General features: G+C 36.3%; 1 protein-coding gene across 2 annotated transcripts in view; it reads left to right on the forward strand.

The window, feature by feature from the left end:
- The first annotated feature begins 7,834 nt into the window (after positions 1 to 7,834).
- PIK3CA (phosphatidylinositol-4,5-bisphosphate 3-kinase catalytic subunit alpha) overlaps positions 7,835 to 26,834 on the forward strand; it is a 79,726-nt gene continuing 60,726 nt past the window's right edge. The window contains exon 1 of one of the 2 annotated variants that reach the window (XM_026498330.4): positions 7,835 to 8,114. The gene's annotated coding sequence lies outside the window, so the exon portion shown is untranslated. Of the gene's footprint in view, positions 8,115 to 18,549; positions 18,624 to 26,834 lie in introns of those variants that run through there. The other variant, XM_026498340.4, reaches the window with a different exon arrangement.

Consider the following 26,834-nt stretch of genomic DNA (forward strand, 5'->3'; position numbering starts at 1 on the left):
GGGGTCTATCCCCTAGAACGATAAAAAAAGATGAAATATCTATCAAGATTATAGGACATATACAAGCTCTATATGAAGAAGCTGGTGGTAATTTACTGAAATAAATCAAAGAACATTAGAATAAATAAATAATTCTAGAACAAAAGACAGTATTATAAAGATATCAGTTCCTCTTAAATCAACCTATAGATTTAATGCAATTCTAAATAAATTCCCATGTCTGTGGATGGGTAAGTCAGTTAGAATAACATAGAAAACTGATTATAAATTCCTATCAAGAACAATACATTGAAATAGAAGCAGACGGCACATTGACAACAGAAGTTGAATTCCTCTCCCTCCAAATTCCCATCTAAAAATGACATTAAAACAGGGCACCTGGGTGGCTCAGTTGGTTAAGCATCTGCATTTGGCTCAAGTCATCATCCCGGAGTCCTGGGATGGGGCCCAGCCGCTGCTATAGTGTCAGGCTCCCACATCAGCGAGGAGCCTGCTTCTCCCTCTGCCCCTCCCTCCGCTCTGTACTCTCTTGCTCACTCGCTCGCTCTCTCGCTCTCTCTCAAATAAATAAATAAAATCTTGTAAAAAGAATTTTAAAACTTAAGATGACATTAAGTGGATTCTTGAAAAATATAAATAAACTCCTTCTCTTGAAAGACTCACCTAATTAGGCAGACTCAACCAGGATAATCTCTCTTGATTAACTCAAAGTAAACTGATTAGAAACTTATTCATGGAATAATATCCATTATATGTACTAGTATCACCCACCCTTAATAGAAGGGTATTATGCAAGTCATGTACTTCAAGGAGAAAAAATCTTGAGGGCCATCTTAGAATTCTGCCTATCACATCCAACCAAACCTTCATTTCAAGTTTGAGGCAATCTGGTTCTCAATTCTGGTATCACATTAGAATCTCCTCAAAAACTACTAGATCCTAATATCAGACTCCTCATTTAGTTGGTCTGAGGCAGAGCCTGAGAAGGTTTTTTGATTTTGGTTTTGTTTTAAAAACTCTCCCTTGTAATTCCAATATTCCACCAGGGTTGAAAACCGCTGGAATAGAATAAAAACCTTTTCAGATATCCAAAATCTCAAAGAACTTACTTCCAATTCACCCTTTCTCAAGAAGCTACTAGAGCAGTACTCCTCTGAAATGAGGAAGTAGTAAGAAAGAGGAAAACACAGGACTCAGGAAACAAGGACAGCAAAATAGGAAATAGCAAAGGGAGGTCCCAGATGACAGATAGCAGGAGCTTAGAAATTAACCAGTCCAGACTAGAGCAGGAGGATGAAGGGCTCCAGGAAGAGGTCTCAGAAAAAACAAGTGGAATTGATGGATTATCTCATATATCTGAGCCTTGAGGACAAGAACTAGTATTAGGCACATGACATAATTGTTGTGTAAGTGGGGAAAAAGAGTAAGAATAGTTATATAGAAAAGTTATACATATGATAAATAATGCAAGAAAATTAAAATCTTATCAAGACAGAAAAACATGTACTACTTAGCTATGAAGTTAAAATATTAATATAGTCATAGTGTAAATATTAATTCTTAACTGATAATTATACTGAGGGTATAGGATAAGGGGAGAGTGCAAATTTGTGTTTACTTAAAGGAGCTAAAACAAGAAATTGCTAAAACAAGAAATAAATAGTTCTATAATATGAATTTCTGGAATAACCGAAGAGTTTAATGGGTTTGTCTTCAAAAATAAAATAGAAGGTGTGGAAACTACCGTTTTTTTATATAATCTTTTTAGTATTGTATTCTGTTCAACTATGTGCATGTGTTAACTGCATTAAAAGTTTTTTTAAAAAAGAAGAGAAGGAAACTCAACAGCAATAATATTAAAAGAAAACAAGTTGGTGATGGGATGTCAGTTTTTACTCGATAATTAGCAAAAGTTTAAAACTCTAACATTATCAATAGTTAGGAAAGATAAGGGGAAATCCACAACTGATAGAACAGTAAATTTGTGTAGCGACATAGTAATATTCATACATGAGACATAGAAGGATAGATAACATAGTGTTGCTTGTAATACGGAAATTTTTAAATAATATGGAAATTGAAATAATTGAAATTGAAAATAACTTAATTGTCTATTGATTGGCATATATGACAATATTTTAAAAATTAATTTACAAATTTAAAATTTTAATTAATTTAAATTAATTTAAAATTTAATTAATTTAAAAATTAATTAAAAAAATAATACTATTTCTTGTTCCTAAATATAGGTAGGTAAAAGTATGAAAAATACAGATAAAACTAAGAAGGAGAAATACCAAATTAAAAAATAGCGTTTGGTTCTGGGGAAGAGAAATTGGAATGAAACTTGGGTAGGGGTCAAATGGTACTTCAGCTTTATTGCAATGTTTTATTTCTTTGATGTAAAACAATAAATTTCACTCAAGTATAACAAACTGCTAAACAATTGTTAATTCTGGGTAGCAGGAAAATGGGTGTTTTATATAATTTTTTTGTACTTTCCTGAATTTAAAATTTCTCAGAAAGATTAGCCAATACATTTTTTAAGAGAATAGTGAAAACAGAATTGACCTATCAGATATCAAAATGAATAATAAAGTTACCATAATTCAAATACCGCTATGCTAGCATAGACAGAGATTAATGGAACAGAGTAAAGTCCAGAAACAGATTCAGATGCATATGGGAATTTATTAGATGAAAAATACAGCACTTCAAATAAATGAAGAGGCCAGGAAAATGGCGAAGAGGCATAATAAATTGTTTACAAAAGGTGAATCTCTGGAGATTCATCCAAATTGTTGCATGTATCAGTAGTTTGTTTCTTTTTATCGCTGATTACTATTTAAGTTGGTTGTAATTTTTGGTTACTTCTTTTGTAAAATAATTTTTGTGTATATACCTTGGGGAAAAAAAGACTAGGAAGATGTACATGGAAGTAAAAATAACCATCTTTTATCTTTTAGGAATACTTTTTTTCCCTTTAAACTTTTCATTATTGTTATGTATTAGTTTTAAAGGAATAAAAATAACATTTGAGTGAGGAAGCTCTTATAAAATTACATTTGTCAAAACCCAACATTGTAATAAGAACAGAGCCTTATTATCATACAACACCCACTAACTGCCAGGAATGATGTTTGTTGAAGTGGACACTCTTACTTACTGCAAACTCAAGTTTACCTCTACAATTTGTTTTTATTGTCACATAATGTAAAAATTCTGTTTCACATGAGAATGTTTCACAAAAGGGAAGAAGAAAATAAACTGCTGGTTTTTCAATATTCAGGTATTCATGGGTTTGGGAACACTAAAAATTACTTGGCTAAATTAAAAGATTTGTTTTACCTGACATTGAAATGGCCCTCCTATCAGAACCTCACAATCCTATCTTTCTCACACAGCTGGTTTGACCAACTACAAGCGTAGCACAAATACACATATTCTTGTTTCCTAGGTAGAAATATTTTAGCAGAGTAGTGTGCAAATCCTTAGACTATACAATGGCATTGAAAATATCCTTAGCAAGTACAGAATTATTTTAATCATAGCTATTGAGTGTAAGAAAATTGTTCTTGGTTGTGATCAAGGTGCAAAATTTGTTTTCTTAGCAATGCTGGATTTTTTTAAAGGCAGTAAAATTGGCTATTCTTCCCTTAAAAGCTGTTTCTCCCACTGAACCTCATAAAAATATCTGTAGGGTATTACTAACTATCCTCCCTGAGGTAAGGACAAACAAATTTATGAATGGGAAAATACAGGTTCTTAGAGAGATATAGAAACCAGAGCCAGTTAGAAAATTAAGAATTGAAAAATACAGTATCTGAAATTTTAAAATTTCCTGGGTGGGCTCAATAGCAGAAATGGATATAAAAGAGACAAAAGTAAGTGAACTAGAAGACAGATGAATAGAAATCATCCAATATGAGAGATAAGTAAGATCGAAAATGATGGACAGAGCCTTAAAGACAGGTAGGACAATATCAGAATGTCTGGCATTCTTGTCACTGGATTCCCAGAAGAGGAGAAAGAAATTGGGGTAGGAAAATATTTGAAGAAATAATTTCTGAAAACTTCCCAAATTTAGCAAAATATATAAATTTTCAAATTCAAGAACTCAGCAAACCCAGGTAGAATAAACAGAAAAAAACATCTAGACACATGATAAATTATTGAAAGAAAAAATGTTAAATATGGAAATAACCTAGAGAAAAATGACAAATTACATATGGGGATAAACTATTTGAATGACTGCACGTGGAGCCTAAGGAGAGTAGTAAAGCATCTCTAAAAACCATAGGGGAAAAACCTGTTAACCCAGAATTCTATAATCAGCTAACATGTCCATTAGGAACATAAACAAAATAAAAATATCCTCAGAGGAAGGGAGGCTAAGAGAATTTGTCACCAGCAGACCACTCTAAAGGAAATGCTAAAGGAAGTTCTTCAGGCTATAGGGAAAGGATATCAGAAGGAAACATGGATTTTTAGGAATGAAAGAAAAGAAATAGACATGGGTGAGGAAATATAAAAGACTATTTTTCCACTTAAATTCTCTAAAATATGTATAACTGTTGAAAGCAAATACTATAAAATTATCCGAAAGGGTTTCCATATTTATAAATATAACACATATACAAACTATGACATAAAAGTCAATAAGTGGAGGGAGAGGACCTATGACTGCAAAGTGTCTTCCTACAATTTACTTGAAGTGATGTAATTCTAACACTCAGTAGACACTGAAAGTTTATGTACATATACTGTAAGCCATAAAGCAAATACAAAAGAGAGAAAGATGTCCAAAAAGACAATATATAAATTAAAATGTAAAATTAAAAATATCCAAATAATCCAAAAGAATGCAGGAAAGTAGAAACAGAAAAAACATAAGGAACAAACAGAAAACAAATAATGAAATGGTAGGCCAAAATCCAACCATATCAACAATTACATTAAATGTAAATCATCTAAACATAGCAATTGATAAAAGAGATTGTCAGACTGGCATAAATTTTAAAAAGAAAAAAAAGCCCCAATTATGTGTTGCCTACAAGTTACACATTTTAAATATAACAACACAGATGATTAAAAAGAGAGACCAACATATATCATGGGAATACTACTCAAAAGAAAGCTGGAGTAACTATATTAATAACAGAAAAAATAGATTTCAGAACAAGGCTATTACGAGGGACAAAGAGATATAGCACATAATGTTAAAAAGAGTCAATCATCAAAAACATAATTCTAAATGTGTGTGTACTTAACAGCAGAGCTTCAAATATACAATATATGGCAAAAATACATAGAAGTGAAAGGAGAAATAGACAAATCCACAATTATGGCTGGAGACATCAATGCTTCTCTCCCAGAAATTGATAGAACTGGTAGAGAAAACCAGTAAAGATACAGAAGACCTAACAGCATTATAAACCAACCTGATATAATTGACATTTATAGAACATTCCACTCAACAATGAACATAAAACGATCTTCTGTAAGTGCAAATGGCACATTCAGTAAGATATTTTGGGGCAGAACAAACTTAACAACTTGAAAATAAATTATACGTTTTCTGACCATAACTGAATCAAAAAGTGCTATACAGTAGCTCACTTTGTTATCCTTTTGTGCGTTTTCACTGTTGAACTTGGCAGTTTTATACACCCAGAGTACATTGCTGCATAACCAAACCGATTCTTGTTTTCAAGTGACTTCGAAGCTCAGCAATGACTTAAGCTCTGTTAGAGAATGTTTTGGAGCACAATGCATATTCAAGTATCAGTTATCTTTATTTCCAGTGGAAATAAATCCAAAAGGCAAGTAGCTGTTAACCATATTTTCAATGTATTAGAATAGAATAACTGTTTCATCTTGGACATTTCACCTCCTAACTTTGAAAAATTTAGAATGCAATTCTTAAATTCTGAAGTATTCCATTTTTCATTTGATTGACAGTGTGAGAATTGCTATTTCAACTTTTCCTTTAAAACATTCTTCCTACAGCCACAGGATACTTGAGCAATGAGTTTTGTCATATAGATGTCTAACATACTGTACACACTGAATAATAGTGCAAACACCTTTGAAAGCAAGATAAAACACATGATAGATCAATGGTCACCAAATAAACCAAATGCATCGACTGAGAATTGGGCAATAAATGCTACTCCTGCAAAATGAATAATCATGCATTCAAGTACCAGGTTATGGGATTTTCTGCTATGACACATGATTTAAGTCCTATCATCACATAACAAAAATTATACAATGTAATTAACATTTTATTTAAAAATAAATTTTAGAAAGAAAAATATACCTAGCAAAGTCTACCTATTAATATCTCACAAAACTCTGTGCCTGGAAACATAGTTTTGAACATGCTGCCTTAAGGTTTCTTTGACTCCTGATTCAGTATTATTTGCTCCCCCCCCCCCCCCCGCCCTTAAATTCCCTGCCTTGGAGTAACATCGTGTCCTGAAACTGCCGGAAAAAAACCCTGGTTCAAGAAAGATATTTAGAAACATAGACCCCTGGAATGTGAGATGAAAACCAGAGCTTAAGAAAAGAAAGAAAACGAGAAAGAGTCAAATGAAACTATGACAACATAAAGGAATGAATCACATTTATGATTGCGAATGGACGTGTGGTGTTCGAGCAAAAATTGGTTATTGGTCCAGTTTTTGCTCTCAGATGATAAATAAGACTGTAACCTCTCTAGGGTGGGTCACTTCCAAGTCCTCTACTTAAAAATTCAAGAAAGAACGGATGTTTGCGGACTTGCATTGCAGACTTACAATCACGCTCCTGTGCCTTTTCAATACAATGAAAGACCACCAGGGGGAGAAACACGCAGAACACTGTACCCTTACTAGCAGCGATCTCAAAAGGCAACAGATCACATTACTCTCCAAGAAAGGGGTGGGGGGGGAGTGGGCTTCTGTGGCACGCAGCACCAAAACTTGAATCAAATCTATAGCTAAGATGGCTTTTCTGAAGTCTCCATGGCACTACGCGAAAAAACCTCTTCTTCTCAAGTCAGAATTGAATCCTACAAGCTAATCCAAATCTGCATTAAAAAAAAAAAAAAAAAAGCATTGCAAAAGGTCTCCCCGGAGCGAGTCAAGGGATTGCAGAGCGCAATGGCAGTGTATTCCTCTTCCGATTTGGGCTATAACATAACTTTACATTGGCAGAAGGACGCGCAGCAACGCTTCCTAAAATGCCTTCTTTCTAGTATCCATAACCACTTCGGGTTAGCCACTGACAGCGGCGGTTAGCCACCGAGGCCCCTTCTCTCGCCTCCAAACGAAAGGAAATCTCATTTCGTAAAATGAGCGAAGGAAATCATTCGATCCCAATACTCCCGTATCTCTACGCTAGCCTGCCTAGTGCCCGTGGAAACAGATAAACAACACATATGCCGTCCTAGGATGACACAACATCCTCACTGCTGCAAAAGACCGAGCATTAACACACGCGCTCCAGAAACAGTCTCCTCCACCACCCGAACTTCGGGCGGAAAAGCAAGGCGCAGGCGCACTGGCGCACTGTTACCCGATTTGCCCACTTCCCCCTCCCGGTCTCAGTAATTTCACTTCCTCTCCTTTGCACATCTGCTTCCGGGGTATTGTAGGCTCAGCCCCTCCTCAGCTCTTACCCTCCTCTGCGCGAGGAGGGGGGGAGTCGAGGGGGTGGGGAAGAGTTCGTTGTTTGTTTACACGATGTGAGCGGAAAAAGAGACCAATAAAGTTTATTCTGGAAACAAAAGGAAAAAAAACAGGGTGACAGAGAAAGGAGACGGGGGCGGGGGCGTGTGGCGGGGGCTAGAGAGGAGAGGGAGCTAGAAGGAGAAAGCGGCAGTTCCGGTGCCGCCGCTGCGGCCGCTGAGGTCTTGGGCTGCTGCTGCCGCGGCCACTGGGGCTGGGGCCGCCGGCGAGGCAGGGCTCGGGCCCGGCCGGGCAGCTCCGGAGCGGCGGGGGAGAGGGGCCGGGAGGCGGGGGCCGTGCCGCCCGCTCTCCTCTCCCTCGGCGCCGCCGCCGCCGCCGCCGCCGCCCGCGGGGCTGGGACCCGATGCGGTTAGAGCCGCGGAGCCTGGAGGAGCCCCGAGCGTGAGTAGAGCGCGGACTGGCCGGGAGCGGGCGCGGCCGGGATGGGAACGGGGTGGGTGTGGGGGCCTCTCCGGCGCGCCGGTGGTATTGGGCGGGGGCTACCCACGGGTCGTCTCTCAGCGTCGGCCCGCGGCGGAGTTCGCCTGTGATCGCAGCTCCCTCTTCCCCGCCTGCTGCTGGCCTCACCCAGATGCAGAGGCGAGGGCTCGCCGCTTACTCTCCTTTCCCCCCTGGCCGCCGCCTCGTTCCTGGTTTCCTTCCTCTCTCATTTTTGGGGATGGGGCGGCTGGAATCTGAGGAAGTGCACCCAGGGCCGCCGCCCCGGTCGCGGTAGCTCGGTCCCCCGCACCCTTGCACGCCCACCGGGCCCGCGGGTGGCCGGTCTGCCGCGAGCACCGCGGCGTGAGGGATCCTGGCGGAGCCGCGAGCTGTTCCACAGGGGCTGTCATGCCCCAGGACTCCGGCTCCGCCAGCCCGGCGACCCTGCGTTTGCCTCACGCTGAGTTTAAATCGCCCGGCTGGGGCAGGGAAGGAAAACCGCTCCCCCCACCCCGCAGTTCCCCTCCCACCCTTCCTCTCGAGGTTGTTTTTTTTCTTTTTAACCGAGACAATCAAACGTATTGGATCTTTCATTCATAGACCCGAGACGTTGTCTCGTGATTTGTGTCTTTACTAAGTCTATTATGTGATGCCCGTTTCACAGCTCCTAAGTGGTTCAGAAAGGTAGGGTACGCCCAGGATTGGACTATGTAAACACCAGACGTTCAGCCAGTGTTTTGACCGCGGCTTGAGGGGTTTATTTTAGGATGCTAAAGGAATAGTGGTGATGGTGGCTAGTTCCCAGACTTAGGAATCGAAAGCTATTTTCTTAGATGTCAATAACTGGGGAACTGTTTACATAGTTGTATAAAGGGTAAGGCAGCGTAACAAGAGGGGGCTTTGAGGAAAACAGCCCGCATATTCTTTAATGAATTAGAGTTGTGATTTCGTTTTAGAAAAGCTTCCTCATTCCAGCGCCTTTGTGCACATGCGGTACTTGGGTTTTCGAGATCATGTTTTGAATCTAGTTTGTGAGGCCTGGGAGAACCCCTCGAAAACTTGGGTGGATAAACTCCTGGTAACTCAAGTCGGAAGATTTCAGTGGCCACATCTCAACCACTGCAAGCAGTATTGGTCGCATGCGTTTCTCCTTAGAGAATAGATTTTCGGGAGTATTTGCTTACAAATTTGCTTTCATGCTGGATTGTGTGATGATGTTGAGAAAAGACCTGAAAAATACTTAAGATACCATGTTGCTAATTTAATTTGGATAAATCAGAATACGTTATGTCTTTAATAGGAGGCCCTTGAAGTAACTGCAGTGTAAGAATTTGTTAATATGTCTGTGTATTCAAGTTTTAAGCTTTTTAACTGAAGTGTTGAATTCTGGTTGACAGCATAGATCTCTAGCTAAACATCACACGTTATGGAAAATTTTAATTATCAGATTAACTGTTCTGCAGTGTCATCAACCAAAATTATCTGAAGGGGGCCCAGTAGGGGAGAGGTGTGTGTGTGTGTGTGTGTGTGTGTGTGTGTGTGTGTGTGTTGGTGCTTGTTTTGTTAAGTTTTCTTGTCTTGTGTTTTGGGATAAAATTAAATAAAATGTCATCCATAACTTTTTTCAAAAGTTTCTTGTTCATTTTTCATCTTTGTAAAATAATGCTTCTCTTCACAAAATAGGTGATTGAAAGAAATGATATAGCATATCATCATAGTAATAGCTCTATGGAGGAAATAGCAAGAAAGTAAATGAATATTAACTTAATATTCAGTTGACTGTGAGTTTAAAGTTTGAAAGGCATTTCTGTCAGTTTTAGTTGAAGAATTAAAAATGAACCATATGTAAATGCAAAACACTGTTTTTATGTAACTAAAATTTTTAAATTTTAAGTGAACCGGATATAGCATGGAAGAGATGTCACTCGATACAATGCTATACTAGAACTGAAAGATTACTGCATGAATGTGTGTATTCTCATGGGGCTGGATATATGTAAAAGGGAGACTAAAAGAACAGTAACTTTGTCTGGCTCTGTGTATGGAACAGTCCTTCTGGAGGCAGAGCTTCCTTCCTGTCAGGATTAAGATCCTCTCCATCCCAAATAAGTATTCCCTTAAAAAAAACAAAACACCTAAATTTATAAATAAAATACTTGTATAAGAAGATAGATCATAATAACGTTTTTCCTAAAACAGTTTACTTTGTGTGTAGCTTTCCTGATTTGTGCCCTTTACTGAAAAAGGAATTTTTACATTTGTTGTTAAAGGGCATTTGCGCTGTTGATCTGTTTATTTGAAAAGAGCTAACTTAATCCCAATTGATCTCTTTAGTAACTAGAGTAGCATTAAAAGGATCAGTTCTCTGTTTTATTATTTTAATATCTTGAATTCCAAGGTAGGTGAGATTCTTTAAGTGAAATGTGTTCCTTAAGCATCATAAAAGATCTCATCTTTGGTAAAAATATGATCTTTAAAATTGTGCAATTTTAGCAGCATAAATCATGTAATATTGTGGTTTATATTTTATTAGCACAGTTACCAAGCTGTTTTCTTAAGTGTTGTCTTGAGTTACAGCAATCCTGTAGGCAGGCAGAATTACTATCTCTGAGAAATGACATTTTAATCTAAGGTCATACAGGTGTCAGGTGACAGGCTCATTGACAAAACCAGTGTTTTCTGAGTCATTTCACTATCTCAAGCTACCTCTAACCTGCTTCATCCTGCTTTTTAATAGATAAACTAAGGCCCAGAGAAGTTAATTACTTAAGATCACCTTTTTCTTTATTTCCAGTAATAAGTGTATATTTTTAATTCCCTGTATAGCTTAAACAGTAGTTTCAATCCTGGCTACACATTAGAATCATCTAGTTAGCTTTTTAAAAGTACCAGTACCAGGGTCTCATTCCCAGAGATTCTGATTTAATTGGTCTGAGATAGGGCCCAGACATCTGTGATTTGTTTGTTTTAAAGTTCCCCAAGTAATAGTAACAGAGAAGATTATAAAGCCCTTTCTTTCAAGGACCTGTATGATTCGGTCCTTGCTTGTCTCTTTGGGTTCATTTCTCCTCCCACAGCTTCCTTGGCCTTTCCCTGATCTCTTGAGCAAATGCTCTCCCTGAAATATTTGCACACTCCATACCTCTTCCTTAACTAGCTGACTCCTACTCATCTTTCATACCACCTCCTTCAAAAAGTCTAGTCTGAGTTAGGTATTCTTGCTTCCTGTTCCCGTAGCATCTTGTATTCCCACCGTCATAGCATTGACTCACTGCATTATAATTGCCTATTTATTTGTATGTCCTCCACCAGGATATAAGTTCCATGAGAAGGATAGGGAATCTTTCTATTTTATATACAGTTATATTCTTATTGCCAAGCATGTAGCCAGTACATAATAAGCACTTACTAACTGAGTAAATAAGTATATTGGCAAGAGATTTCTTTACAACATGTAATAATTTACAAACACCAATTAAGTTTTTATTCCTGCCAAATACATTTAATATCTTTGGTCACTAAAAATGTATATCCCTGAACTTGCCACACATATAATTTCATTTGGAGACAGTCAAGATGTTATAAAATATATATAAATTATACCAAGCAAGACTCAACCCCAAACACACACACAAGCAAAAATAAGGATCATTATTATGCACGGACCTGCACTGGAAGTCAGGAGACTTGAATTCAAATCCCAGTTTCACCACAAGTATTAGGTCCTTAGACAAGTCTCAACTTTTTTGGGCCTCTGTTTCCTCTTATATGACACAGAGAGTTTGTACCAGGTGCTCTACATGCTATTCAGTGGTCTAGCCTTAAAATCTTATGAGTACTAAAAGTATTGGCTTTGGAATCTGAAGCTCCTTGGTTCAGTACCTGGCTCTTACAGTTCCTGGCAGGATTACTTTGGACAGACTTCTTAATCTGTATAATGGGAATAATTACTATTCAGTAGAGTTGTTGTTGAATTAAATGAAATACAGATCCAAGAGAGTTTTTGTTCTGTATCACTTAATAAATGTTCATTTCCTTTCCCCTTACGAGGTGTTAGGTCTCATAAGTGGGCTTACCTGAGGTAACAGAAAGACATAGTTTGTGTAATCCTGTTGGCCACTTTGCTAACTGCTAGCATTACAGATGTGACTAGGGACCCAAACCACTGTGGCTTTTAGTTTCATTTTCTTAGAACCCCATTGCACTGTCAAACACCCAGGTGTTAATCTATTTGGAAAGTAATTGTGCCTAGAAGTTTCAACCATGACAGGATATCAAGTGCCAAGCTATCAATACAACTGTAGTAAATAATATGAAGGAAGAGAGAGTCAGGTGACCTTACACCATCTCCAAAGATAAGTGAAATCAGACTTGACCATTCCAAAAGAGGGGGACAAATTAGGGGCGCCTGGGTGGCACAGCGGTTAAGCGTCTGCCTCCGGCTCAGGGAGTGATCCCGGTGTTATGGGATCGAGCCCCACATCAGGCTCCTCCTCTATGAGCCTGCTTCTTCCTCTCCCACTCCCCCTGCCTGTGTTCCCTCTCTCGCTGGCTGTCTCTATCTCTGTCAAATAAATAAATAAAATCTTTAAAAAAAAAAAGGGGGGGGGACAAATTAAAATTAAGGGTGATTTGTAAAAGAAGACCCAGAAATTTTGGTGAAATCTCTGTTCATCAAAGCTCAGGGATCTTTATTTAGATATAGAAAAATATATACATATGTCATGCTTCATTCCCCCTTCTGAGAAACTGAGGGCTTCAGAGGGGAGGGGGGTGGGGGCAATGGGATAGGCTGGTGATAGGTAGTAAGGAGGGCACGTATTGCATGGTGCACTGGGTGTTATACACAACTAATGAATTATCGAACTGTACATCAAAAATCAGGGATGTACTGTATGGTGACTGACATATAATAAAAAAATATTATTATAAAAAAATCTATATACCTCTGGTCAGGACCAAATCCAGAAGGTAAAATTGTTCTTGATGTCAGATTAGCAATTTCAGCTATCAATAGACTGAAATTATTGATATTTTTCTCCATTTGGGAGCCATGTTTTTAAATAGATAGATATTAGACTCTATTTAGTAATACAGAGTAACCTTACATGCAGTATAATAATGCCTATTTGCTGAAGTTTCTTGATACCGCTTATTTTTATATATATCGAATTGGTATGCCTGAGTTTTCCCTTAAGTTTATGTTTAAAGTGAATTTTAGGGTGCCCAGGTAGCTCAGTTGGTTAAGCGTCTGCCTTCGGCTCAGGTCATGATCCCAGGATCCTGGGATTGAGTCCCACATTGCGCTCCCTGCTCTATGGGGAGTCTGCTTTTCCCTCTCCCTTTGCCCCTTCCCCTCTGCTCGTGCTCTCTCTCTCTCTCAAAGAAATAAATGTTAAAAAATTTTTTTAATTAAAAAAATAAAGCAAATTTTATAACCAATTATTTTGGGGAAAATACTATAATAAAAATTAAAAATTGGGGAGGAGAAACTAAAATGTTAGGGCATAAAAAAGAAATATGAAGCCACACATAGTGAAGTCTGAGGATTCAACTTGAAGGTGTGGAGATTTCCATCATTGGAAAAGGTTATTAAACCTTAAATATACCAATAATGTTTTATAGCTATATCTTATTCGCCTTTAATACTTTATTCTGTGAACTGATTGATCCTGGTTAAGAAATTTTTAGGTGCTCTTCCTCCCTCTCCCTAAAATCATAGTTTGGGGAGTTTAAAGTTAAAATGTGCTGATAAAGAATTTGTAAGTTTATAATAAATGTGGTAGCTTAGAGCTTTTTCAAGTTTAATATTTCTTAAGATGAAGCTGTTTTTAGTGTGGATTATGGAGAGTTCTGATCTAGAGGGTTAAGGAACTAAATTCCAGTCCCAAACTGCTACTTCGTATTTGTGTATGGGGAAGAAAAGGCAGATTATATCAGATTTTTGCCTCTTTTTCTTCATTGCTAGGATAGGAATTGTATTATGTTGCTTGCTAAATAACTCATATAATTAATGCGATAATTTAAGTGATCCCAAATTACATAAAATTAAAAAGGAAAAATGTATACATACTAACCATTATTCCAAGTTTATATCTACTACAAGAATAACGTATTTCATATTTAGCCCAACAATTACTCATTTCTCCTGTATTGTTTTAGTAGCTACCTTGATAATTTATCAAAATTGTTGTCATTTATTAGAAATTAAGTTTTAGCAACTTTTAGCATATAATTGTAATTGTTATGAAAGAGTCTTTGTATCAAAACCAGCATTACCATTTGAATAATTTGAAATAAAGGTGGGATTTAAAAAATAGTAAGAATTCTTACAGATCATACCTATCTGGTACACTTCAGATTTTAAATATTTGTGTGGTGGAAGCCAGAAGTGTCAGTGTTGTGATTTGAAAAAAAAGCTGCAACAGAATAGAATCATATACTCTGATCATAATTCTCTTTCTAAACTCAGTACTAACTCAGGAGTTAGTAAGATTCAGTGGAGAGATGCATCTTACAAAGTACTATAGAAATTTTGGGGAGCCTGGGTGGCTCAGTCGTTAAGCATCTGCCTTCGGCTCAGGGCGTGATCCCAGCGTTCTGGGATCGAGCCCCGCATCAGGCTCCTCCGCTGGGAGCCTGCTTCTTCCTCTCCCACTCCCCCTGCTTGTGTTCCCTCTCTCGCTGGCTGTCTCTCTCTCTCTCCATCAAATAAATAAATAAAATCTTTTAAAAAAAAGTACTATAGAAATTTAAAACAATATTATAAACATAATTTTTAGTAAAAATTTTTTAACAGGAAGAAATCATGTTCGTTCTTACCTTCAGCACCTAGCATAGTGCCTAAAAGTAAGTGACCAGTATGCATTGATATTTTTGCAGTAGAATCATAATTGAGAATCAAAATAGTTTTCTTATCTTTTATCAGTTTTGTAGCTGTATACTTTAAACTGTCTGAAAAGTAGGCAAATTGCTCTGTGCCAGTCTTAGTTGATCATTTATTGAGTATAGACTTGAAGTATATCAGAAATACTTTTCTGTAAGTTGTTAACTAGTTGCATATTTCTGTTGCTATTTGGAGATATTTTTAACACCATATTGATAGGTTAAGGAGAGGCTGTGTGCTGTGGTGAGAACATTGGATTAGGAATCTAAAATCTGGATTCCACATTGAACTGTTAACTAATCGTCTGGTTTTAGATCTTGACCTTTTAGCACTTGTTCCTTTTACCTACACAATTTCTAATGTTCTTTACAATTCCAAAATTCTGTGCGATTCCTAGTGTTTTAAATTCTGTTTTTGATTTCAGGGAAAAATCAGTAAGCCACTCCCTAAAAAGGGAAGACCGTCTGTGTCAGTTTGTTGTATTTTCAGAAAAGCTGAAATCTTTTTGTCTGCCTGTTTATAAATTGGCACATATTTGAAGGCCCCTGTGTGAAATTTTGTGGCATAGACAAGCTGCCATCAGAAAAGAATGGACTGGAAAGATTTTTTTTTTCTTTCTGAAACCATCAGTGACTTTGGAGAATCAAACTTACTGCAGGCATGGCCATTTTGGTTACTGGCACTGAGAGCAGTTGAATGACTGACAGGCATTGAGAGTAGGTCATCCGTTTGAACACCAGTTGCCAGGGTTATGAAGGCCAGCAAACCTGTCACAGCACCCTTAATAGCCACTGGTCACCATCCTTACTTGTTAAAGACTTCTAGGAAAGTATGTTCCACAGTCTCCTTTAGTGACCCATCCCAGTAGATGATTTTCAGAAAATGTGTTCTAATCTTAGGAATATAATTCTAGAGGCACAGTAAGCCTCTTTTATATATGTGCGTGTGTGTGTATATATATATATATATATATATACACACACACACACACACACACACACATCCTTTTTGTGCAGACAAATATAAGGAAAGATGACAAAAATCATCATTCTTGATTGAGAAGCATTGGTATTTATGCCGTTGATTTGTTGTTTCTATAAATGTTCAAATTACTCACCTATAGGGTTTGAATATTTTTTAACCAGCAAACTGTTGAAGCTATGAGATATTATTTAGAGGTTTTTGGTTTTGGTTTTTTTTTTTAAGATTTTATATATTTGTTAGAGCATGAGGGGGCTGGGGGTAAAGGGAGAGGGAAAAGCAGACTCTCCACTGAGCAGGGAGCGGGATGTGGGACTTGATCCCAGGACCCCAAGATGATGACCTGAACCAAAGGTAGACACTTAACTGACTGAGCCACACAGGCGCCCCTGTTTAGAGTTATTTTGAGTATGTACTCATTTTTCAACAAGCTAAGCACATTTCTGTGGCTTATTTGTCTTTGAGAGATCATACTTTCCCAAGAACTTTTCTGATGGATTTACTGCAGGTCTAGACCTGAAAGTACTATTGCATTTTGAAACAGTTGACTGCCTCTAGCTTAAAAGTGAGTGAAGTGTGTTTGTGTGTGTGTGTTTTCTTTAGGAGGTTAACTTTGGCAAGTGCAAAAATAAAAATCGTGGAGTTTTTTGCTAAGTAAGCTACTGTTCTGTGTATAGAGATTTATAGAGCACATCATCAAATATAAAGCATCATTAATGGGAAAAATTGTGGGGAAAAAGATTGAAATTAGGACTACTAAAGTCCAATCTGAAATCAAACCATAAATGACAGTAGGGAAAGGAAAAACTGTGTTTCATACTGTCATTTTCTTACTTATCATAAATATTAATAGTAATATCATTTTAAAGTTATTTTCCATATGAAGATTTCCTTAAAATCTAATGGCTATTATTATTTGCATTTGAGACTCCAATAGGTAGCATCTTAATATATTTATGAAAGAGATATTTGCATTCTTTTTCTCTATATAGCAGTCGTAAAAGTTGAACATGACTTTTTCAAAGCAGCCTCTGTACTTGTCTTGATAATTATAATGGTAGTAACACTCAAAGTAGTTTGGAATATTAGTAATTTAATAGTGTGGAGACTGGTTATTTGTTTTCTCTTCACTAAAAATGACCAAATTTCAAAAATCTTAGTGATATTATGGTACTCCAGATTTCTTCAAAATCACTTTGAATGATTTTGATTAATTCTGTGCAATAAAAGGCAGCATTTTTTACAGCCATGTTATGTTCACAGGTACTATTAATGTGTAGCTAAATGTATCTACTAATGTATAACTACTAAGCACAGCAAATATATCATGCTATGGTGTTCTTTGTTGAGTTTAAATATCAGGCATATAAATTAGTACATTTCTCTTGTAAATAATTTTTTTTCCAACCAAAATGAGGGTAATAATTTGACAATAGGACAGAATATTTGAAGTTAGGACAGTCTTAGAATATCCATAAAATACGGTCAGTGTAGTTAGGCCTCTTTAATTTTCTTTTCTTTCTCCAAAATATATGTCATAATGGTTAAGAACATGTGCTCTGGAGCCAGACTATTGAGATTAGTAGTTTGTAGCTTAGGGCAAGTTATTTAACCTGTCTGGGTTAAATATTCTCTGGGTTAATAGACATTTCCTTGTTTGTAAAAGAGGGATGATAACAGTACCTACATCATAATATTGTAATGAGGATTAAGTGACAAATACATTAAAGCATTTAGAACAGTGCGTAGCATGTAGTAAGCACTCAATAAATATTTGTAGGCTCCTTCAGAGCACAAACTATGCCGTGTTCATCAATTTAATTGGGGGCTTTAACATTATGTAGTGAATTAACTTTTGTCCATTCTGAGGATTTACTAATGGATCCAGTCTCTGGAGAGTGAACAGTAAGGTTGCCTTCTAACAAGCTTTTTGATTACTGCTTGTTTTTTGTTCTGTTACAACTTTTAAAATTTCATTCAAGCTCTAGGTTGAATTCTGTTTCATACCTGCTCCTAAGAGAAGTTAGCATATGGAGATTTAGCTTGATAGGAATGAGGTTTTGATGGACAGATGATACCAAGAAAATGGGTGTACATTTTTCACATCTAGCCTGATCTTCTTATGGATTGATTTTTCCCTGTCAATTCCTGGAATCTCAAAATCCCCAGCAGATATCCTCAGAGCACTCTGCCATTGAAGCAGTACTTGTTTCGAGCTACTAGGTATTTATTTTCCCTGTCCTCCAGGTACTAAAGGACCGTAGTTGTGTCATATTGTCACATAGTCCCTGTGTTACATGGCTTTTATAGAATTCTCATGTTTTAAAGCTGCTTATACCCATTATATTTGTTATGAAATCTTTATTAAATACAATATTTACTCTTTTGTATATGATTTTGATACCAGGTTTAAACTTATGGGAAATTGTGTAAAACTTGCAAGTCATTTGTGTGAAAATAAGGAAAGCAACCATGTGTTTTGATTTTTCCATGAGTTCAGTCTCTAATTCTTTGCCTTTAATTACTAAGTTACCTACAGAGCATCACTGATACAACTTTTTACAGCATCATCTTGTTGGCACCTGACATAAATGAGACAGACTGTAAGTTCATATTTAAGTTTTTGGTAAATATATGTGTTTGTTTTCTCACCTCCTACTTTTTAGCAATTTAGGCTGCTCTTGATGGTCACACGCTGTAACTTATTCTTCTCAAGCTGATGATCCCATCACTTGTGTCTCTCAAAGCAGATTGATAGTAACAATAAAATCCATGTACTTTAAAAAATATATATATATAATTATTATTAATTTATATAGAGATTGCTTTAAAAAGAATCTATAATTTTGGCACAGTTATTCAAAATTCTTGTTGTTACTTTTAAAGGATCATTAATTATACTTCTGACCATTTTTTATACATGTGAAACTCTATAGAATTTCATCTCTTTTAAGGGGTGGTATGCACAATGAAAAAAAAAATTAAACAAAACATGAGAGTGGACTGCCTAGTTCTGACCAAGAGTTTATTGCCATACTATGTGGTTATGATTAACCTAGGCATTCAAGTTAATAATTAACTGCTTATTTTAAAATGGCATCATGGAGAGTTATAGTTGACAACCTGTGTTAGAAAATTTCCTTGATTTTCTAAATGTACACATTAGTATGTATACTTTGAGTTACCTCAAACCCAAATTTTAATATCATGAATCTGGGAAAGAGGAATATTATGGACTTTGTATATGTTATCTCCCTTAGTCCTCACAATAGCACTTCTGTACACATGTAGTCTCTCTACTACACACAGTAAGAAACTAAAGTTCCATATCTAATCACTACAGTGGAGTCTCATCACACTTAATTTATGTGAATTCAGCTATATATACTCAGCCAAAAGTATAATCATGATAAAAGTAATCATTTAAATATTGTAGTCACATCCTACTACTGAGCTTTTGTTTTGAAATAGACATGAGATTAAAGATGTGAATCTCTGTCACCTCAACTGATCTCATTGTGTAGGTATGCACATCTCACAGTGTTGAGTGTGATTGTGTTAGCCAGTCATATGTAATGTTCATACAACATGGCTTCTAATGCCAAACCTATAGTGTTTAACCAAAGAACAGCAATTTATTCCAGTGCTGGAAGAGAAACTGCTGTTTTAGACTTGCTGAGCAATTGTGTTGATTTCCTAGGTGGCCTGAAGATATGGGCACAACAGACCATCACCTACACATGTGCATCTTCTCTGATACGTACATCCACATGCGTAAACCCACACCCTTTTAAATACATGTATTTTATATATTGCACATATAATTTTATTGTGTGTTCTAGATTGCTGTAAATATATTCTGTCTTTATAAAGAATGTTTCTGTACAAGGTGATATACAGAAAGTGTGTACATTGTAATTTATGAGTGATTTAAGAGATTTTTCAAGGAAAATGTTGATTCTGTACATCCACAGACTGTGTGTTGTTTGCCACTATATACCCAGGGTCAAGCACATTGCTAAGCACAAAGTTTATTGCATCACTGGGAAAAAATCTTTAATACTTAGCTGCTTAATTTTTAAATATAAATATACATACAGTGATCGTATTTTCTCAGCTCAAATTTTGAAGCTTTGAAAAATCTGCTTCATACCCCAGATAAATTAGTCGTAAGTCATTTTAGAACAGTACGGAAATAGAATATTAGAAATTACAGCTATCTGACAACATCTGGTCCTGATGTGACCACTGGACTTAGTGGTTCTTATGTTTCTTTCCTTTCTCCCATCTCTTATTTTATATGTATCTAGGATTTGCCAAAGGAAACTCAGCCATACTATGCAAAATTATTTTATGAAAACTCTGAGTAGGTTTCTGCTAACTCTTCCACCTAGAGAAACGGAAAAACTAAACGATAGGACATATAGATAAGGGGACAGATTTACATATTACTCTAACCTCCTTATGTAATATTCATTCCCTTTGTACAAACACCCACTTTTTGGATGTCCTATCTGATCTGTGCAGGAAGGTAGAATGTCCCCTAAAGCCTTAGAAAGAGAAAAGTGTACCCTGAGCTGCCATGTGCCAGTCTTTTAGCTAGCTGGAAGATAAGACTATCAGACCAAGAAGACATGATTTCTGTCACACTGGGGGAGAAGAAAGGGACGGCACAGTGAAATGAGACATTTGCTTAAAATTCTAGATCAGAACCAGAATATCTAACCTCCCTGCCAACCATATGACACTTAGGTTTTATGAGCCTGAAAAGTTGTCACTAGATGGCTAGTGACTAAAAGAGGTATTTCCAGGGTGCTGTGTTCCAGAAATGAGCCTGAGCAAACTTTAAGAATGTAGGACTCAAATAACAGCTATGAATTAGAGAAATAAAAATAATTCAACATTACATTAAGTCTACTTTATGATTAGCAAATATCTAAGAATGCAAAGATGGCTAAATATGAACTTTTATAATGCCTAGGTCAATGAATCTGATAAGGAAAATAAACGTACCAGTAGACATGGAAAAGAAATTAATAATTTCCTTTTGTCTCTTTAAGAGTCAGGAATAAAGAGAAATTTCAAAAACATATCAAACTAAAAGCTAAAATAATAATTGATGGTGAAATACTAGAGAAGCAATGACTATTAAAAACTTAGAAACCCATTATCACTACATTATCATATAACATTCTTCAGTAGGTTCTGACCACTATAGTAAGACATGAATTAGAACAAAGAGGAGTAAATACTGAAACTGCACAATCCCATTTTTGGTGTGATATGATTACATTCCGGGAAAACCAAAAGTCAACTGAGAAGTTGTCAGAACTAATAAGAATGTAGAGTAACTAGATTTAAGACAAATACTTTAAATTCAGTAGTTCACCTTTATAATAGCAGTAGTTACTTGGAAAGTTAGGGTAGAGAGGCACCTGGGTGGCTCAGTCGGTTAAGCGTCTGCCTCCAGCTCAGGTCATGATCCCAGGATTCAAGCCTGCATCAGGCTGCCTGCTCAGAAGGGAGTCTGCTTCTCCCTTTTCCATACTCCTCCCCCTGCTAGTGCACTTTCTCTCTCTCTCTCTCTCTCTCTCTCTCATGTAAATAAAATCTTTAGAAAAATAGAAAATGTGGTAGAAAAAATCACTTATAACGATGACAGAAAATATAGAATTATATTAATAAGAAATGTGTAAGCTCACATAAAGAAATTTGAAAACTACTGGGATACAGGCGGGGGGGGATGCAGGGAGAAGAGTATCATGTGCATGAATGGGAAGTCCTGACTATTACAAATATCCATTTTTCTCAAGGTAACTTACAGCTTAGCAGAATTCTGATTTTTTAAAAATGTGTTTGAGAAATTAACAAGATGATTCTTTGTTTTGCCCAAGAGACTAAAGAGGTAAAAAGTGAGATAAAAAACTTAAGTAAAAAACGAAGAACAGTGGCAAAGAGCTAACCACTATAGCCCTATCAGATATCAAAACAGACTATAAAACCATAATAAAAAAGTTGGATACTGACATAGCATTGATAGTAAAGTTGGTAAAAGGGAATCAAGATCCCAAAAATAGATATTATAAATATAATGAAGGAATCCTCAGAAATCAGTAGAAAAAGGAAGACATTCAGTGCATGTTTTTGAGAGTGTTAAATAGTGTTCAAAATAAATTTGAATCTTTATGTAGCAAAATAAATACATAGCAAAAATAAATTCCAGGTAGATTGAAGAGTTAAATGAAATAGAGTAAATATCCTTATGCTAGTCTCATTTAAGAAAGATATTTATGTGGATGGGGAAATACCTTCCAAATGTTAAAGAACTGGAAGGACTCATGAAGGAAAAGTTCATTACATTTGACTCAGAACATTGACATTTATTCTGTCCTTTTCTCCCACCCCCCTTTCCTCCAGTACTAATGAACAAATTAAAGATGTGCAGAGCAGGGTTAGAGATTTGCAAATATATAGCAGACAGAGGTTTATCTCTAGTTTATTTGTTTGGATCATGCCGTTTTACTGGGGGGCTTCAGGGAAGCAAGGTTGAAGGGCTGGGAGACCAGTGAGATCCCACGCTCTTGGCCAGGCTGAGATCTCCCCAACTTCACAGTTGCAGAAAGCCAAATGTTTATGTTTAAATTTTAAGGTCTTTCTACAAATGCTTTCAAAAGCACCAAGTTCAGTGTACATGAATGAGCAAAGAACTTGAGAAAACAGGCTCATTTACTAAAGTGAAAATAAAAGCAAATGGGAAAATGTTTCTCCCTGACAGATAATCAAAGAAGTGAAACTTTAAGAAGCAGTGATGTATTTTTACTTTTTGAGTTAGCAAGAATTTTTTTCTAACGGTTTTGTTGCTGATGAAGGTACCATGAAATGTGCTTGTTCATACATTTTTTTTTTAAGATTTTATTTATTTATTTGACAGAGATAGAGACAGCCAGCGAGAGAGGGAACACAAGCAGGGGAAGTGGGAGAGGAAGAAGCAGGCTCATAGAGGAGGAGCCTGATGTGGGGCTCGATCCCAGAACACCGGGATCACGCCCTGAGCAGAAGGCAGATGTTTTAACCGCTGTGCCACCCAGGCGCCCCTGTTCATACATTTCTATTGGCAGTCTAAACTGATTGAACCCTTTTGGAAAGCAAGTCAGCAATTTTTGTGCCTTTAAAATTAACATACCTTGTGATTCCATAATTTCATTTGCAGCATTATATATAACAATGAAAATTTTAAAACAGCTCAAGTATTCTATAAGTAAACTGCTATATCTCCCATAGAAATAGGTGGTCGTAGAACACTATTGTTTATGAAGAATTTACAATAATTTGATGAAATGTTTTTGAAGTGAAAAAGCAAGATGAAAATCATTATGCTCTGTGAGCACGACTTTATAAACTAAAGAAATAAACTAAAATATAGAAAAAAAGATGAGAGAACATCAAAAAATGGTAGTAATGGTTGTCCCAGATGCGTTTTCATTGTTTTCTTGGTTCATCCATACACCATTGCATTTTAAGTAGGCACAGAGCACAGTTCTGGATCTTAATAGACACTTCAGTCGGTATTTAAGTGAATGAATTTCTGTAATAAGCATGAGTTACTTTTACATTAAAAGAAATATGAATACAGTCCACATCTAAGTTAAGAAAAGAAGTGTGGGAAGTGCTCTATAAAGGAACCTGATTAATATCTTACCCTTAGATTTCCAGTTTTCAAATGTTTTCACAATTCTATTTCATATGATCCTTTTCTGTTAATAATATCATTACTTGCGAAGTTAGGAATTTCTGTTAACCTTTATCCTGTCTGAACTACCAAATCCAACTAATCACCAAATCTTGGGTATTTCTTTCTTGGAAATGTCTTTTGATGTCATTTTCACCTCTTCTCATAGTCACTGCCTTATTTTAGTTCTTTCCTGTATCACTGAAGCACCCTGACTAGTCTTTCCACTTTTCTTTTACTTTCCACACTGCTGCCAAAATTATCAGACGTGTAAATAGCTAGCAGAATTTCATGAATGTGCTATAATAAATAGATTATGTGGAAGAGAACAGGGGAGAGATTGACACTGCTTCCACGCTGTTGCCAAAATATCACTCATCCTAAAATACAAAATTAATCTGCTTAAAGCTTAGTAATTCCTTGTGGTCTGCATTGCTGCTTCTCAAGCTCTGGGTGTTTAAGAATCGTCAGGGGAATTTGTTACAATGTAAATTATCTCAGACTCTAAAAAATCTGATTCAGTGCATCAGTGGGCCTGGGAACATGCATTCGAATAAGTCTTCTTACTCTTGGTCCTATACATGTGATCCCTGGACAGAATTTTGAAGAACAATGACCTTGGAATAAAGTGCAATCTCATTAATTTACTGTCATTCTCACAGTTTGGCACCAGCCTACTTTTCTGTATGGATTTTCTATACTTTTCCCTCGCTGAACACCTTGCAATCTAGCCATTGTGAACTGCCTCAAACTCACCTAGGCCTTTCTGAACTTCTGTGCTCATCATGCTTGTGCTGTTTCTGCTGCTCCGAGCCCCTATCGCTATGGCTGCCCCTACCCAATAACTTGTTGACCTGTACACTATCTTGAGCTTCTCTGTAATCTGTGTTAAGTATTCCTGGACTTAACTTTCCTAAACAAGAGTCAGTCTCTCCCTCTCCTTTTTCTGTAGCCTCTGTTTATTACAGCACATACACACTGTACTAAGTTTTGCTTACTTATTTGCACATCTGTATTCCTCCATAGGTTATAAGCCCTTTGAAGTCAAGGATGTCATTTTATCTATCTTGTACCTCAAGCATAAGCCTGGCCCATAATACTGCTTAATAAATGAGTGTCACGTAATTAACAATCCAATGAAGAAGACAGGGAAGGAGTAATTCGTCCCATTTTTCAGTGAGGAAAATGAGGTCTTAAAAAATTAAGTATTTGCTTACAGTTACCCAGCTTGTAAGTATAGACTTGAAATTCACACACCCAAGATACCTGGCTTCTTTTCTGGTTTTGATCCTTACAGGTAAGGTAGACTATCACAGTAAAATTACACACAAACACACCCCCTTTTTAAGCATCTCCCTCCACTCATTTATCAGTTGATCATGTTTGGGGCAGGTGTTTCAATAAACTTTCTCATCATATTCACTCTTTATAAAATAAAACCTATTCCTCCAGAGCAAGAACTGATTACTAGTTATTAAACTGTTTGTCTTTCAGTTTCACATCCAACCGCCTGTGCTCTACTTTGTGAAACTTACTTGTATCCCTTGCAGAAACCATGTTATAGTACCTAATGGAGTTTCCACGAATGCTGGTTTAATTAAATTCAGCTGACATGTAGGTAACATTTTATTCTGCAACAATTAAGACAAAAAGCTATATATGCCTGAGTATTCAAGTAGGTTTCCACCATATTTTTTAAAGCTCTATTTTCATAGTTTAAATGTATTTAGCCTTACTGTAGACTTCAGTCTTAAGGTGTTGATGGAAATCAACCACCAGCTGCGAAGTTCAGATCCAGTATGCCATAGAATACATGTAGCTATGGCTTGAACCAAATGTTAGCAATGAAGTATTTAGTAGCAACTGTTCTTTTAAAAGAAACATTTTAGATAATTAGAGTCATCTTGTAATATCCTTATACCCAGCTGTCAGCTTTTTACTTTTTCTGCCAATATTTCTGGAACTGAAATCAAGAAAATGGAAATTAGGGTACCATACTTTGAAATACATTAAACACTTGAAAAACTGTTATATGTTATAAAGATTTCCAAATAGAGTTCCTTAGTCAGTGTCTCAAAGATATTTATAAAAAGCAAATATCTATAATAACCCCAATATTAAGCTGAAATATATGCATTGGTCAATAATAGGAGCATTTGAGAATTTGAAAAATTGCCTCTATGAATAGCTACCGGACTTGAAGATTATGAAAGTAAATTGGAGCATTTTAATTTCATTTTGGAATTTTGTTGTTTCTTAATTCTGTTACCGTGTTTAATCAGCATCTCACTATCCTTCCATTCTCCCTTTCTTTAGCTTTTGTCATCTTTCTACTTTGAACATACTCAAATCTCCATTTTCTATCACATCAGCTTTCAGTAACAGTCCTGATTCCCCACAGTGTTAGACAATATTACCCCATTTTTCCTTTCAAGTCTTCTACCCTTTCACCACATATTATATAATTTTTACAGTGTCAGGTAATGGTAACATTTACATTCCGTACTATAATCATACTTGAAAACCACTTATGTTTTGACTATAAGTAGATTTTAATAGTTGAAACATACTATTTACATGAATATGATTATGTAAAAATGTTTTATTCCACAACTAAGTAGAACACTAGGATTAGATTTCTTTCTCTGTGTTCAACATCATGAACTATACAAAGAATATTTTTAGTATTTCAGTCACGTGGTTCCTCTTTTCATACAGTCTATAAATTGCTCAAAATTGTACAGTTTTGTTTCATATTTTGAGTGTGATTTTATTGTATATTTTGGGTTTTTTTTTAAGTTTCCAGTTGCCTTTTTTTTTGTGTTGTGAAAATAATCATATATATTCTTCATATACATGTCTTTAATACTATGTAACTTCTCAATTCCTTTATATGCTGCCTAGAGCCAGTTTTATTCTTTGTCCTGAATGTTTTTTACTTGGGCCGTACAGATTTCATCTGCTAGCTTAGGTTTATTATTTCTTACGATTGATAAAACTTTACTGTAGGATTGCTTTTACTTGTTATTTCTATTGTTTGGCCACTGGGTCAGTTCCACCATTTCTAGTATGGGTATCTTCCTCT

This window comes from Ursus arctos, unplaced genomic scaffold (genome assembly GCF_023065955.2).
Source record: "Ursus arctos isolate Adak ecotype North America unplaced genomic scaffold, UrsArc2.0 scaffold_4, whole genome shotgun sequence".
Lineage (NCBI taxonomy): Eukaryota > Metazoa > Chordata > Mammalia > Carnivora > Ursidae > Ursus > Ursus arctos.